A 4,830-nucleotide genomic window follows, 5' to 3' on the forward strand; every position below is an offset into this window, starting at 1 on the left:
CACAATTGCACTCATCTCACACATGAGTAAAGTAATGCTCATGCTCAAAATTCTCCAAGCCAGGCTTCAGCAATACATGAGCCATGAACTTCCAGATGTTCAAGCTGGTTTTAGAAAAGACAGAGGAACCAGAGATCAAAGTGCCAACATCCAGTGTATCATCAAAAAAGCAAGAGAGTTCCAGAAAAACATCTATTTCTGCTTCATTGACTATGCCAAAGCCTTTGACTGTGTGGATCACAATAAACTGTGAAAATTCTTAAAGAGATGGGAATACCAGACTACTTGACCTGTCTCTTGAGAAACCTGTATGCAGGTCAAGAAGCAACAGTTAGAACTGGACATGGAACAACAGACTGGTTCCAAATAGGAAAAGGAGTACGTCAAGGCTGTATCTTGTCACCCTGCTTATTTAGCTTATATGCAGAGTATGTCATGAGAAATGCTGGGCTGGAAGAAGCACAAGCTGGAATCAAGATTGCCTGGAGAAATAGCAATAACCTCACAGATGCAGATGATACCACCCTTATGGCAGAAAGTGAAGAGGAACTAAAAAGCCTCTTGATGAAAGTGAAAGAGGAGAGTGAAAAAGTTGGCTTAAAGCTCAACATTCAGAAAACTAAGATCGTGGCATCTGGTCCCATCACATCATGGCAAATAGACTGGGGAACAGTGGAAACAGTGTCAGACTTTATTTTCTTGGCTCCAAAATCACTGCAGATGGTGATTGCAGCCATGAAATTAAAACACGCTTGCTGCTTGGAAGGAAAGTTAAGACCAACCTAGATAGCATATTAAAAAGCAGAGACATTACTTTGCCAACAAAGGTCCGTCTAGCCAAGGCTATGGTTTTTCCAGTGGTCATGTGTGGATGTGAGAGTTGGACGGTGAAGAAAGCTGAGCACCGCAGAATTGATGCTTTTGAACTGTGGTGTTGGAGAAGACTCTTGAGAGTCCCTTGGACTTCAAGGAGATCCAACCATTCTATCCTAAAGGAGATCAGTCCTGATTGTTCATTGAAAGGACTGATGTTGAAGCTGAAACTCCAATACTTTGGCCACTTCATGGGAAGAGTTGACTCATTGGAAAAGACCCTGATACTGGGAAAGATTGGGCGCAGGAAAAGAAGGGGACGACAGAGGATGAGATGGCTGGATAGCATCACCAACTCGATGGACATGAGTTTGGGTAAACTCTGGGAGTTGGTGATGGACAGGGAGGACTGGTGTGCTGCGATTCATGGGGTCGCAAAGAGTTGTACCTGACTGAGTGACTGACTTAACTGACTTATTTCTACAGAAGATCTCAAAGATAATGTTATGTATATCCCTTGAGGGGGAACCAGTGCCTTGCCCTAGGCTACACTATTGTTTCTTGACTGTTCTTCCCTTGTCTCTGCATTCCCTCCCTTACCTGATAAGCAACTGTTTGAACTGTCTTTTGAAACTCAGGGAAGGGGACACAGATAGGCTCTTGTGTCCAGGAGCCCCATATGGTCCTGCTTGGTTTCGTTACTACTTAGTCTTTTTTGCAAAAACTCCTATATATCCTGGTTCCCCCCTTGCCTCTTAAGAGTAGACTCCCAGAGCTATCTGAGATGTTATGTTCTGGGCTGAAGTCTTTAGAATGTCCACTGAATAAAATGTAATTCTCAACTTTTAGGTTGTGTGTTTTTTTTCAGTTGACCAGAGCAATCATGTCCTCATGTGCTGAGGGCACCCACTTTGGCCTGAATTATTCCCCATGTGATGATGATATTAGATATTATCTTCCATGCTATAGAGTGCTCTCTCTCTCTCTTTTTAGAGTGCTCTCTTTTGAAAACAGATATTGTGGGCTTTCGTCATGCTCCTTTTGTATGCCCATAGCACTTGTAAAATATTCTGGTTGGAGTTGAGGGAAGCTGGGCGGAATGGTTCTCCATACATAGTAAACCCAGGTCCTCTGGATTCAGGCTCCTATGAGTCCTACAGCTCTTTAGACTTGTGGCCACCCCTACCCACCTTCCTGGAGGGTTGCTGCAAGCTGGACAGATCCCAGAGCTGGAGTTGTACAGAGTAGGACTAAGTCTACATAAAAAAGTAGTCACATACAGATGGCTAACAAACACATGAAAAGATGCTCAACATCACTCATTATTAGAGAAATGCAAATCAAAACCACAATGAGGTACCATTTCACAACAGTCAGAATGGCTGCTATCCAAAAGTCTACAAGCAATAAATGCTGGAGAGGGTGTGGAGAAAAGGGAACCCTCTTACACTGTTGGTGGGAATGCAAACTAGTACAGCCACTATGGAGAACAGTGTGGAGATTCCTTAAAAAACTGGGAATAGAACTGCCATATGACCCAGCAATCCCACTGCTGGGCATACACACCGAGGAAACCAGAATTGAAAGAGACGCGTGTACCCCAATGTTCATCGCAGCACTGTTTACAATAGCCAGGACATGGAAGCAACCTAGATGTCCATCAGCAGACGAATGGATAAGGAAGCTGTGGTACATATACACAATGGAATATTACTCAGCCATTAAAACAAATACATTTGAATCAGTTCTATTGAGATGGATGAAACTGGAGCCCATTATACAGAGTGAAGTAAGCCAGAAAGAAAAACAACAATACAGTATACTAATGTATATATATGGAATTTGAAAGATGGTAATGATACCTATATGCGAGACAGAATAAGAGACACAGATGCATAGAACAGTCTTATGGACTCTGAGGGAGAAGGTGAGGGTGGGACGTTCTGGGAGAATAGCATTGAAAGATGTATATTATCATATGTGAAACAGAACACCATTCCATGTTCAATGCATGAGACAAATGCTCAGGATTGGGGCAATGGGATGACCCAGAGGGATGGGATGGGGAGGGAGGTGGGAGGGGGGTCCAGGAAGGGGAACACATGTAAACCCATGGCTGATTCATGTCAATGTATGGCAAAAACTATTACAATATTGTAAAGTAATTAGCCCCCAACTTAAAAAAAAAAAAAAAAGTAGTCACAGGCTGAAAGTAGAGAGTTATTTTATTTGTGGGAAAATCTTAGGACATCAAGCTTAGGAGACAGCATCTCAGTAGCCCTGAGAAACTGCTCCGAGGGGGAGGAGGAGTCTGTTTATACATAAGTTGGCAACATAGGGGGCAGGCAGTCTGAACGTCAAAGATTATTGTTAAGTAAGAAAAACCAGATATCAAGTTAAGGAATTTAGTGTTCTTCTATGGGATTATTGAAATATTTCCTTTCATATGCATCTCAGCTATCTGGGGCCAGCATCCTGCATTTTTACAGAGGTATTCTTCTCTTTCTTGAATTCCTTTAGGGCTCTTTGGCTCACACCAGAGGCCTGTAATTGCTGGTGACTATGACATCCTTGGAGAAGGAAATGGCAACCCCCTCCAGTATTCTTGCCTGGAGAATCCCATGGAGAGAGTAGCCTGGCAGGCTATAGTCCATGGGGTCGCAAAGAGTCGGACACAACTTAGTGGCTAAATCACCACCATGATATCCTCAAGTTCCTCATGTAGGAAGTGGCACTGCTTGTCTGCATGGCTAGAAATTCACATTTGGAGGGCAGGAATCATGGTTAGCTGTGCCATCCTTGTTTATTGATTTGGCAGGAGATATTCCATTTCACATCTGTGACTAGTAGATGGGTGAACTACAGTCTGGGTATGCCAGTGTTCCACACTTTCTGGGGACAGAGGTTTCCACAGTTGTGATTAGCCAGTCTCCTGCTCTGCACACCCTGTGGGATCTTTATGAGCAACACTGGAATAGAAGGAGGAGTTTTTTACATGAAACAGGCAGGAGTTCTGTTTAATGATGGGAATTTGAGATGAAATCTGGTGTGAAATGAAATATTTTCTGCCATATCAGTGGACAAGAAATGTCACAGCCATCAGCGATTTCTGGCTTCCAAATGTGAATGAGGGCTCCCAAAAGGGAACACAGTGCCTGAAATCCAGCAGATGCCATTACCCACCACTGTGACTGCTGAGGAGCTGGGGGTGGGATAGAAGAAGCATCATCCGCCACACCTGCCACCCCATAGATGCACAAGGAATTAAGGATGTAAACAGTCAAGAAATAGGGTTTGGCCCCAAATAGCTGAGGTGCATATGAAAGGAATGAATTTAGTGAGCCCAGAGGCTTGCATCTTCCCATACAAAGAACACAAAATTCCTTAGCTTGTTATCTGGTTTTCCTTACTATTTAACAATAATCTTTGCTGTTCAGACTGCCTGTTCTCTTTGTTGCAAACTTATAAATAGCCTGACTCCCTCTCTTGCCTCCTCAGAGCAGTTTTCTCAGGGCTACTGACCCTCCCAGGCTAAGGGTCTTAAACATTCCCATCAAATAAAATAATTCTCTACTTTCAGGTTGTGACTATATTTTCAGTCAACACTGGGGAGATTATGTGAACCGACTTCTTGACAGTGTAATCACAGGCCATTTTTCACCACTAAATTACTATTGTTTATCCAGGCACTGGCCCTATTTTGGTTAGCGGAAGGAAACTGTGGCCTGTCTCTGCCTTTCAGCAGTGAACTGAGACTGTCTTTGATGCTAGGGCACCGGGGATGCACATCATGTTGAAATGCTTGTTACTATGAAGAATATTCCTGAAAAATTGTGTCAACTGATTTGTATAAATACTTCACCTGTGGTTGACATTGTAGTATTCGAGAGGCTTCATGTCTGATTGATCATTAAGCATTCTTGAATGTAAAGGAGGGGCCCATTTTAAAGCAATGAGCTATTTTAAATGAATCCTTTTGTAAAGCAAGAAATCCTGTTCTCAACTAATCCCTCTAGT

The sequence above is a fragment of the Giraffa tippelskirchi genome, chromosome 2 (assembly GCF_054371585.1).
Source record: "Giraffa tippelskirchi isolate mGirTip1 chromosome 2, T2T-mGirTip1v1.2.pri, whole genome shotgun sequence".
Lineage (NCBI taxonomy): Eukaryota > Metazoa > Chordata > Mammalia > Artiodactyla > Giraffidae > Giraffa > Giraffa tippelskirchi.